This window comes from Heteronotia binoei, chromosome 12 (assembly GCF_032191835.1).
Source record: "Heteronotia binoei isolate CCM8104 ecotype False Entrance Well chromosome 12, APGP_CSIRO_Hbin_v1, whole genome shotgun sequence".
In the NCBI taxonomy this organism is placed as follows: Eukaryota; Metazoa; Chordata; class Lepidosauria; order Squamata; family Gekkonidae; genus Heteronotia; species Heteronotia binoei.
The window spans coordinates 54,548,671-54,561,425 of record NC_083234.1 but is presented as its reverse complement, the minus strand read 5'-3'; positions in this window follow the sequence as shown (position 1 = coordinate 54,561,425).

Here is a 12,755-nt window from a genome sequence, read left to right as displayed (position 1 = left end):
TTGGGATTACAGATTTTTTCTGTCAACATAAACGGATTAAATGAACCAAAGAAAAGAAAAAAGACATTTTTGCAACTTCAGAAGACCGGAGCCCAAATAATTTGTTTACAAGAGACCCATATAAAAGAGGGAGATACAAAATATCTTCAAAATAAAAAACTAGGACAGCTCTCCTACTCTTGTGATCTGAAAAAAAAAGGCGTTGCTATCTACGTGAAGGAACATATAGCATCGAAATTGTTATTTAAGGATGAATTAGGCAGAGCTATAGTAATAGAAACGGAGATAAACGGAAATAAGATAATTCTGGGTAATATATATGTCCCAAACAACATTCAAGAGCAATTCTATGCCAGATTACATGAAAAACTGTTAAATTACAATCTGCAGAATCTGTGCATTGTGGGTGACTACAACGTTGTATTTGATATTGGGAAAGACAAAAAATATGAGAGAGTCAAGGCAAAAAAGATTCGGTCCCAACTCCCAAAGACGTTTTTTAAAATGGCTGACGAGTTTAATTTAATCGATGCCTGGAGGATGAAGAATCCGCAAACAAGGGACTTCACATACTTCTCACATGTACATAAATGCTGGTCCCGGTTAGACATGTGTTGGTTGTTGGCCTCCCTGGGGTGGTCGGTCATCTAAGCAAACATCAATCCTAAAACATATGCTGACCATAATCCAATTCAGATTATCTTGAAAGACACTGCACACAAAACACGTTGGATGCTCAATTTGCAAATTTTAAAAGAAGAAGCATTTATTGAGAAGGCAAAAAAAGATATAAAGATGTTTTTTTGAGTGTAATTTGAAAAAAGACACCCCAATGCAAGTAATTTGGGACGCCTTCAAGGCTTATTTCAGAGGGATTGCTATCAGCTACTCTACTAAAAGGAAAAAAGAACGAATGAAAGCATATAATGATTTAATGAGGGACTTAGAAAAATTGGAAAGGCAACAAAAAGATAAAAACTCAAAAGAAGTAGCAGTTAAAATTTATGCGATACAGCATGAAATAAATTATTACTGGTTGAAGAACTAGAGAAGAAGTTGAAGTGGACCAAACAAAATTATTTTGAAAGTGCCAACAAGCCCAGTAGGTGGCTAGCATATAAACTAAGAAAAGAAAGGGAGAGGAAAGCCATAAGACTGCTTAAGAATGAAGAAAAAGAAGAAATCACAGAAAAATCTCAAATGAATTTAATTGTACAAAATTATTTTCAGAATCTCTATAAGAAACAGGAGATTGCACAACAATCTCAGGAGGAGTACATCAGGAACGTTGGGATCAAGCAAATAACAAAAGAACATCGCGATGGTCTAGAAAGCGCTATTACTATGCATGAAATGACAGAGGCACTGAAAAAACAGAAAAGTAATAAATCTCCAGGCCCGGATGGACTACCTATCGAATTCTTCAAGACATTTGAAGAGATATTGCTGATCCCCTATAAATGTCTGATAGAGGAGATACAGGAAACAGCTAATCTTCCCCCTTCTTGGAGCGAGGCATCAATATCGCTAATCCACAAGAAAGAATCAGACCCTACAGAAATACGCAACTATAAGCCAATCTCGCTCTTAAATGCCGATTATAAAATATTTGCAGCAATCTTGTCTAATAGACTGAAAAAGATTATTTCCACAGTCATTGATGAAGACCAAACGGGGTTTGTTCCTGGTAGGGCAATAAGGCAGAACATAAGATTTTTTATGGACACTTTAGAGTATTATCGGACATACCCCAAGAAGCAGTTTGCTGGTATTGCCCTCGATGCCGAAAAGGCGTTTGATAACGTCAACTGGACTCTTATTGTTAAAACATTGGAGGCTATCAGATGTGGGCCGAATTTTACTAAATTAGTGAGAGCCATTTACACCAAGCAAAGTGCAAAAATAAACATTAATGGGAACTTCTCTGAAGCGATAAGAATTGAACGGGGGACCAGACAAGGTTGTCCATTGTCTCCCTTGCTCTTTATTTTAACATTAGAACTTTTAATAATAAAAATAAGGGATGACGATGGAATCCAAGGTACCAAAATTAAGGGGGGGAAATATAAAGTTCACGCCTATGCCGATGATCTGCTTTTAATATTAGAAGACCCAACCTCTTTGATAGAACATCTTATGAAAAGACTGGAAGAATACGGGAAAATTTCTGGTTTTAAAGTTAATCTCCAGAAAACGAAGTTCCTGGCCCAAAATATGACTTAGGAGGAAATAGTGCTGTTAGAAACGAAATCGGGGTTTAGTCATGAGAAAAAGATCAAATATTTGGGTATTTTCTTCTCCAACGATCTAAAAACGCTACAAAGAGATAATTACGACAAGATCCTAACAGAAATTCAAACAGACTTAAATAAATGGAGAGACCTACAAATTTCCTTACTGGGGAGAATTGCATCCATTAAGATGAATATCCTGCCAAGAATTGTATACTTATTTCAGACAATACCAATCATTCTTTCCCAAACATTCTTTCACCAGTTGAATAAATTGACTACCATATTTATATGGCAAAACAAAAAAACCAGAATCAAATTAAAGGTACTACAAGATAGCGTATCTAGAGGAGGGCTTGCTCTGCCTGATTGGAATCTATATCACAAGGCATGTTGTCTAGTATGGTTATCAGATTGGTTTACATTGGAAAATAAAAGATTACTGGTATTGGAAGGTATAGGTCTAGTTAGAGGCTGGCACTCCTATCTGTGGTACTCGCCCCCTACCAGAAATAATATATTTTACAGACATGAAGTTAGAAAATCGTTGTACAAAGTTTGGACTGAAGTTAAAAATATGATCTATCCTAAAACACCTCTCTGGCTATCTCCAGTAGAAGCCTCTAGCCAACCTAATTTATATTGTTGGGACACCAATTACAATTATAGAGTCTTATTAGATAAAGAAAACAATTTAAATCTGCAGGATAATGTGAAATTGGATTGGTGGCTGAAGAACCAAATTAAATCTAAATTCCAACTAGACAAGGAAGCAGGATTTGTTAAAATATCCTATGAATTCGACATGATAATTAGTGAAAATCAGAAACTTATTTCGAAATTTTACAATTGGCTTTTACAAATTAAAATGCAGAGTGAAGTCATTAAAGAAAGTTGGGTAAAGTGGTTGACAGACTTTGGGTATAGTATTGAAATGGAGCAATGGGAAAAAATTTGGAATCAAAATTTAAAATTTACTAAATCAGCAGTGTTCAAAGAAAATATTTATAAGATGATGTACCGATGGTATTTAACACCGGAAAGGTTGAGTAAAATTTATCCTAATTACTCCAACAGATGTTGGAAATGTAGGAAAGTAAAGGGGTCCCTCCATCACATTTGGTGGCAATGTGAACATGCCAAAAAATATTGGGCCCAAATCAATATTTGGACACAAAAAATATTAAAAATTAAGCTTACACACACTCCCGAACTGTATCTGTTGAATGTGTGTAAAGAAAGTCCACCCAGACACGAAAAAAAATTATTGTTACATGTAACAACTGTCGCGAGATCTCTCTATGCGAAATATTGGAAAGTCTCGAAATTACCAGACAGAAACAAATTTATACAGAAATTATTAGAGGCTGCAGAGATGGACACTCTAACCGTAAGATTAAGATGAGGCAATCTATAGGATTGCAGGAAGACATGGAACTATTTATATATATGGTTAAAAAGTATGGGATTTACTATGAGGAAACAAGATGTGTGTTTGGATAAAGCCCTATAAGCTCCTTGGGTGGAAGGGTGGGTGATGGGTTGGTGGTGGGTAGGTATGTATGATTTATGTATAGTTTGTTGTTTATGGGTTCATGGAAGCATCAATAAAAGATTTGTTTGTTTTTTAAAAAAAATCCAGAATAAGAATGCTTCTGACGACTCCCGCACGTACTTTCTACGTTTGAACGCTCCATTGTAGCCGACTTGTCGCAAGCGCACATCTGCTTCCCTGCGAGAGCCCACTCCAAATGATATCATTGCGCCAGCAATTGTTGACTCAGCCTTCCAACCTTCCAAGGTCGGTAAAATATGTACCCAGCTTGCTGAAGGGGGGGGGGAAGTATAGATGACTGAGGAAGGCAATGGCAAACCACCCCGTAAAAGGTCTGCCATGAAAACTTTGTGAAAACAGCATCACCCCAGAGTTGAAAACGACTGGTGCTTGCACAGGGACCTTTCCTAAATCGGGGGGGAGGCAGATCGCCCACCTTTGCTGTCTCCCTGCAAGGGGAGGAAGATGACCCACCTTTGCCATCTCCCCACCAGGTGGAGAGACAGCAAAGAGAGTTGCCGTGCTCCCCCCCATTTAAACACCATGGTGGGGTGTTTAAATGGGGAGGAGGAAGATCACCCACCTTTGCTGTCTCCCCGCCAGGCGGAGAGACAGCAAAGAGAGCTCCTGGGCTTCCCCTTCCTTTCTGGGTGTTTAAATGGGGTGGGAGCAGATCGCCCACCTTTTCTGGCACCTTTTTTTTAAAAAAAGCCGAACAAATATCCCATGTACTGCGCTTGCGCGAGTGTGGAATGCCATCTCAAAAAATGAGGTCCAGTTGAGACCAGCGACGGGACCAACGTTGCTTAGAACTGAAGGATGGAGGGATGTCTGATCAGGAAATTTGTTGTAAAAAAGCTGTGGGGTATAATAGCAACGGGTTAGGGATGGATTTAATGGTGAATGTGACCACGGCCTCTGAGTCTCTGATTCAGAGAGAAGGGTGGGGTACAAATCTGCAGTCTTCTTCTCCTTCTTCTTTGGGCTTTCCAACTGTCTTCTCTTCCTAGATTGGCTGCACTGCAGATGCAGTTTCTTGCATATAAAAGTAGCCATGGTTTTAAGGTGACTGTCAGAGGGGTAGAGATTTCCCAAGGCACTAACATCAGCAGCCACCAAAGCGGTTTACTTGCTTGTGGACCAGCGTGGGCTGCCACGTCATGGCTTAATAGTACAGCACATACTTGTGCAGCAAATGCTCAGGCTCATTTCCCAGGCTCTCCAATTAAAGCTATCAGAGCTACTTGATCCTGAGACCTTGGGCAGCTGCTGCCTGCTGATGTAAATAAGGATGGGTAGCTTTATTCTCTGTGCCTAACAGTGCAATCCTCTACAGAGTTACTTCAGTCTATGCCCACTGATTCAGGATTAGACTGAAGTAACTCTGCATAGGATTGTATTTTAAGAGTCAGATGGAAGAATGCATACACTTCAGAGCCTGGCCTTGCTTGGGTTTGTGTCTCAGCCTCAGTCTACTACCTGCAATCTGGGCCTAATCATATTGACTGGATCATGAGCACAGAGATAATCTATGAATGGCAGCCTGAGCATTCTAAGGAGTTGTGTAGATGCAAAGTATTCCCCTTTGCTAAAGATGCATAAAGGTAAAGGTAGTCCCCAGTGCAAGCACCGAGTCGTTACCGACCCATGGGGTGACGTCACATCATGACGTTTTCTTGGCAGACTTTTTGTTATGGGGTGGTTTGCCATTGCCTTTCTCAATCATCTACACTTTACCTCAATCATCTACACTTTACTCATTTTACTGACCTCAGAAGGATGGAAGGCTGAGTCAACCTTGAGCTGGCTACCTGGACCCAGCTTCTGCTGGGATCGAACTAAGGTCATGAGCAGAGCTTGGACTGCAGTACTGCAGCTTACCACTCTGCACCACCTTATTCCAGATCACTGTAAAGGCAGCAATAATGTGCTACTGAAATCCTCTAACATGCTTAAACTGGCTTGATGAAGATCAAAGCATTTCCCATTGAAACCAATGGGAAACAAATCAAAAATAATAACCAAAATGAATACAATGAAAACAAAAATAAAGCCTGGAAAAGGACAGAAAACATGGGAAATGGAGGCTGTAGGTGAAGGATCCCCAATGCTTGCATCAGTATTTACAGTCTAGGTTATGGATTCTCTCATAATAATCCATCAAAACAAATACACTTCCCATTTCAAATACTTTACATACCTTGGATCCAGCTAAGGGCACCGAGCTGTGGAAGGAAAGAGATACTGTCATGATAGCAAGATGTTGAATCTAATAGCCCACAGCATTACAGGATCCTGCTCCTATACTTTTCACTGCAACTTGATTTGTAGATGACTATATTTATCTTCATCCTGTGAAAAGCTATACTGCTCTTCAAGGTATAGCCACTACTTCCTTTTCTGGCAAGCCTCATACCATATTGTGGTCCTTTCTTACATGCCCAGGGAAATGCTGATTGCCACTTTGGAGTCAGTCAGCAATTTTTCTCCAGGCGAGTTTGGCCAGAGATCCTGGAGGTTTTTGCCATCTTCTGGGCAGGCAGCAGGAGCCACTGGGGATGTATGTGTGTAGGGTAGATATTTGTGAATTTTTTGCATTGTGCAGGGGGTTGGACTAGATGACCCTGGAGGTCCCTTCCAGCTCTATGATTCTATGGTTCTATATGGGGTTACAAACATGTTTTGAGGTGCTTAGGAAAGGGTGCCACAGAAAGATGTGCCATGATCCCTTGTGACAGAATACCAATACCCAGTGAAGATGCTGAGGCTGTAGAATCCTCAGTCAGGACAGTGACACCTGTCTATATTTATAGACTATATTTTTTTTGTAGCAGGAACTCCTTTGCATATTAGGCCACACACACCCTGATGTAGCCAGTCCTCCAAGAGCTTACAGGGCTTAGTACAGGGTCTACTGTAAGTTCTAGGAAGATTGGCTACATCAGGAGTGTGTGTGGCCTAATATACAAAGGAGTTCCTGCTACAAATAAAGCCCCGGTGACCCCTAAATCTGGCTCTAGATGGAGTGCTCTCTGATGTGAGAGACTTCTGCTGGAAGTTGCTCTTCCTTTTGAAGATGGCCTCAATACACATGGCTCCAGGACCACTTTCTAGGCTCCAATCCAGGCTTAAACCTTGAGGCTCCTAGTTACGCCCCTCAAGTCCTACCAGCTTGCTCCTAAGTCCTTTAGCTTTTCCCTGCCGGGAAGATGCTCCACACCTTTGTTCTTATAAGTCAGTCATTTATGAACAAGGACATTCTGACTTTTCAAAACCAACTCCTTCTCTCCTGCCACATTTTCACAGGGTCTAGAGAATCTCATTTCACCCTCACTGGTAATTACTTTCCCTCCAACCAAAGTGAAATAAATCACATAAGACAGTTGCTCTTACCTATGGTGTCCAAATAAAGAACCAAGTTCAGATCAAATCCAAGGGATTGGACACGACTCAGGTACATATTCTCTGCCATTATTGACAATTCTGTTTTCCTGGCTTGAAACACAAAAGAGGAGACAGGTTGGCGGGGGGGAGGGGAAGGGCACGTATGCAAAGATAGGCACATTTTAAATCTGAAAATCCTGAATTTGTTCAAAACTCTTGCTCTTGTCCCCATGCTCAGCCTTTTGGCAATGGAAGGAACAGCTGGAAAGGCCTAGCCAAAATCACCCAGAGGTCCTCCAACAATCCATTGTATGCATGAGTGAGGCACTAACCCACACAGCTACCCCTTCTGTGAGATCAGAACACCTCATCTCGAGCTTACTCCTCATAAGCCTTCAATGAAGAATGCCATAATAGTTTGTAGTTGGTATATTAGGCATAATTAATCTTATCAAGATTTCGCATTATGTGCAAATGCAGATATCCTGACTTGTTCCCCAGCACTATCCTGCCCTGCCTTAGAGTAAAGATGAAAGCGTCATTTGTCAAGCAAACCAGTATTTGCTTGACAAGCTGATTCCTGCTCTTACAAGATACCATAGTTAAAATTAACAATAGTGTTGCATTATATCCAAACTGGGACTCTTCATCTGCTTGTGTTGTACCTTAGACCAAGCCAAATCAGCCTTTTTGTATTTTTTTAAAAAAATCACACCAGTACTTTTTCAGAACTTGTCATGCATTTCCTATAACACCCCCTACACCCTCCAGTGCTCCATTATCTTCCATGATACATACCAAAGAGTTGCAAAATATTGGTTTTAGGCGTTTCAATATGAAGTATGTAGTAACTGTCATATTCTGCCTCCACCACATTTAAGACATGTTTCATTTCTTTGGAAAGAGAGCCAGAAAAGATAGGTTAAAGGCTGAATCATTGCATTCCCCTAGACTTCTTGTGCAGAATTCAGACGCAAATTGTGCTCTGCAAAAAAGATTAAAGTGCCCACTTTGGAAGAAGGCATATTTCATGTCAAGTAGAGGGGGAGATTCTGAGCAGCAACGATCTCACCCCTTCTGCCCAGAGAAAGGAAATGACATCATTCTGAGGGAAGGACTAAGGATCCACCCTGATTCCTTGCTGCATCTTGTGCTGAGGAATCCCAGGAGCATCTCCTTTGTTGCTCAGAAAAATGGAGGGCAGAAGGCAACACTGATTGACCTTCCACTTGTCTGATAGCTGTTCTGGCAGCTGAATGAAGAAATACCAAGTGGATTTTTGTTTAATTCAGTCTGTCCTACAGGCTTGGTCTGAAGTGACATGCCTGGGAGGAACCAGAGCCCATTATGACAAAAGGAAAGGGAATGTTTCTCAACTTCACTGGCCTTAAGTGCCAATTCGTAAAGCAAATGCTACAAAAACACCATGCATTTTCTCTGCTCTTTCTCCTCCAAACCAAACTAAACCAGGTAAGTGCTCCCCCCACCCCGGAATTTCTCATTGCATGTAACAATGTATAATTTTTTGCATGAAAAGCATATAAGTTTTTAAATCAGGGAGGGAGACTTTGCTGTAACCTCAAAAAACTAAGCAAATGTACTTTATGCAACAAAACTCTAGAGCAGGGGTATCAAACATGGAGGGCTCCTATCAAGGCCCTGAGCAATTGGCTGTCATCTACTTCCTTCTCTTTCTCTCCTGCTTCCTTCTGCATCACAGCTTGCTTTGTCAGGCTCTCGCAACCACCCAGCAGAGCGACTGAGACAAGTCTCTCTTCCTTCTACTGGCTGATGCTCCTACCCCTCCTGGTCCCCTGGGAAAGAGACAGAGCTTCCTTTGCCCTTCCTTTCTCTGGATTGCATAGGAGAGATACAAAGAAAACACCTTTAAGCTCAATGGATGCTAACGTTTTAAGCATGTTTTATTTTAAGCTTTTAAAAAATCTTTGTGTTTGTCTGTGTCCTTTATAAAGTTTATATCTCTGCTACCTGGCATTACATTTTATGATGCACATGATCCGGCCCAAAAAGATCTCATTTATGTCAGATTCATCCCTCATAACAAAAGAGTTCGACACCCCTACTCTAGAGAGTACAGATTCCAAGAGTCCTGGGAGCAGTTGGAGAGATATTCTCTTCCAGAGGCACGTGCATGCACATTTCTTTTGTTCTGTTGTTCCCATGGGTCAAACTTGACGCAAGAAAAGAAGGGATTATTTGTATTTACTTGAAGTGAATATTCCAGGACGATCAGTTTGCATCAAGTGAATCGTTTCCTCCTTACACGTGTGCTTCCTGGAAGAAAAGAAAAGTCATGAACGTTTCCAACAGAAGAGAGCCCTTTCCTTCTGCCTGACCCAGAAGTGAGTCACAGTCACACCAGGGGAATGGCAAGCTGAACTCTAAAATAGGGCACCTTGTGTCAGTGATGGCTACACCCAAGATAAGGGTACCAGAGGATCCCCTGGCATTACAGCTTATCTCCAGACTACAGAAATCAGTTCCCTTGAAGAAAACGGATGGTTTGGAGAGTGGCGTCCATGGCATTGTACTCTACTGAGGTCCCCGTCCTCCCCAGGCTCCATTCCCACATTTCCAAGAACTTCCTAACCTGGATCTGGCCACTCTACCCCTCTGACCCCCCACTGGTGGCCAAGGGGAACCTGGCAACCCTATCCAAGAACCATCTGTTATCTGGAATACGAAGACCAAGTTTAGGCTTCAGTCCCATAATAGCCATTACTCTGATAATGCCCTATAGCTTAGCCTCCAAGCAGGGCCATCTTAACAGCATTATGGGCCCCAGGCAAAGCAGTGTACTGGGCCCCTGCGACAACTACTCACAGGAATAAAAATGTAAATGGTCAATCTATACAAAGGATCTTTGTATAGGTCTACAATGCATTCAACATTTTCTCAACTTGCATAAATAAAAAGCTTATCCATTCATATATTCACAAACTATCAATACCTGGTTATTAGTACTGCATCATGCACAGATTAGTATGGGGCCCTTATGTTTGTGGGGCCCATGGGCAAGTGCCCGTCAGGCCCATGCGTCAAGACAGCCCTGCCTCCAATGTCGCCTCCTGCTGTTCAGGAGATAGTCTGGGAAACAACTTGACCTTTCCTGCAAGACCTGGAAAAATACAAATAATTGATTTGGATCCTCTGGGACATTTCCACAGGTAGAAGAATTTCCATTCATGGAATGCAGCTTTCTTCCTGCTGCAGCCCAAAATGCCCCCTGGAAAGCTGTTCTGTTTCCACCCATGGAAATGCTCTGGTGGATCCAAGCCATTGATCACACAGGCTGGGAAAGACTGCTGACTGATAACATTTTCAATTCTTCACTGCAATGAAGCCAGCGCTTGCTGTTGTAATAATACTGGGAAAAGATGCAGGGCTGGCCCAACTGTTCAGAGAACACAAGCAACAGCACAGGGCAGCAGATTGCTAGAAGCTTCTGGCAGGGAAATCTCACAGCGGGGAGAACCTTTGTCCTCTTCCATTTCTTTTGGCTGCAGAGGCTGAGATTTGAGAATTGTGCTGTTGTTTGACTCCCTCCCCAGTTTAACGTCCACAGTTCCTACCCTTTTGTTCCCTGCAAGTCAACAGAGCAAAAAGGATCATTCACACATATACAAACGGGGAATTGCAACTGAGGAGAAAAACAGTGAAGGGCAACTCTTTCCAGACCTCAGGGCTGCACTTTCTGCAGAGTAAGACAGGAAGGAGACGGCCGAAGAAAACCTTTTAGTCTTTAATGTGCCATTAGACTCCTGTTTGTTTGTTTGTTTTTTAAAACGCCTAGCCTAATTTTAGTTAGTCTAGAAGCATAACTATCTGAAGACGTGGGCTTTAGTCCAAATACATTTCTATCAGATAAAACCCTGCTAGTTGTTAAAGTAGCACTAGTAGACTCATGCCTACTTTCACTGTAGCAGCCTCACATGAGTACCCTTCTGATGTACCCCTTCACCTAGGAATGCTCCCCCAAATAGAAATAGCTCCCTGCAAGCAGAACAAAAGAGGGGGCTTTTGCATGCAGGAACACCCCAAACTGTGAACCTGCAGTCTGAAGCGATAAAGCTCATTTTACTGCCTACAGCAACACCGGACAACCCCTGGGAGCTTTGGGGGCAAATGTGACATTGGGCAACATCTTAACATCCAGGTGAAAACCCGGATGTGACATCAGAAGGTTGGCCAATGCTCAGGAAACTATGGTAATACCATGGAGTTTGCAAGGTGCTGTCCAGGCTTTCACTCAGACGTGATATTGGCACATTGCATGATGCCATTTCTCCCCCACCACCACCACCACCACTGTTTTACTACTGGTCCAAGTGCTCAGGTGGGTGGGAGAGCTCATCCAGCAGGAGGCTGCAGGCCCAAATCAGGCAAAGAGTAAGTCTGCAGGCAGACCAGGTGTGAAGGCCTTTTCACACACAGCATCTCTTGGAACTCCAACAATGCTTTGCCTCTCTTGTTGCTCCAGAAACATTTTTGTACCATACAGCCTGTTCCTGACCTTCACTATGCTTCTATTCTCTTCCACTGATGACACACCCACACTTTCTCACCCAAGCTGAGTTTTCTAGATCTACATTCATGGCCATAACGAATTCAAACAAGAATCACAGAGCAATTTGGACTCACATTTTGTGCCCATGTTCCTCCAAGATTTGATTACATTTCCCTTTTGATTTGTAACTCATTCCTTCTTAGAAGTGTTATGTGTGACCAAAAGTGGAATTTATAGCAAAGTGCAAACTGTAGCATCCTACCCAACCACAAAAACAACCTAGAACTGGAGGAAAGGCTCCCTCAGCACAGAGATCTGTGCCCAGACAAAATTGAGTCCTACTACTTGGCTTTGATTCAAGCCCAGATAAAACAGCATTTCACAAATGTTCACAAATGGTTTTGGATGCTATAATTTGAGAGTTGAGTTTCAACAGTGAAATTTAACATCATGATACAAAAAGTCACCTGTTTGGCTTTCATGGAAGAACTAATGCCAACTCTATTAAATTGTAGTGCAAGTAATAATAATAATAATAATAAATTTATTTTTATATCCCGCCCTCCCCCGCCAGAGGCGGGCTCAGGGCAGCTCACAGACATGGAAATTCCATGAATTAGATAAAACAATATAAATAACAATTATTAGATATAGTTAATTACATAATAATTTAAAATGAATAAAATAAATAAAAATAGGTGCTATAAAAATACTGTAAGTTGTAATATCCACAGGATGGCTAAATGGCTACACATCAGATTAGTATGCTAAAAGCTCTCCTCTCTCTCAACTAGTCCAAAGTAACATGTCAGATAGCATAAAATGTTGAGTGCTACTGATTGCCAGCTATCCAACATTGGCGCCTCATGCAAAATCATTGGATGACCAATTCCTATACTGATTTTTTTTTCCTGTATATTTGCAAACCCATGGGATATTCTCCACCAGAATTTACAGAGGAAAAAACTCTTGGAAATTGGTTTCTGCTCTTCACTTGCCCAATTTTCTGCTAATGTGAAGCTGAATGTGACTCTGGGTTATGGAAAGTTGGTGCCTG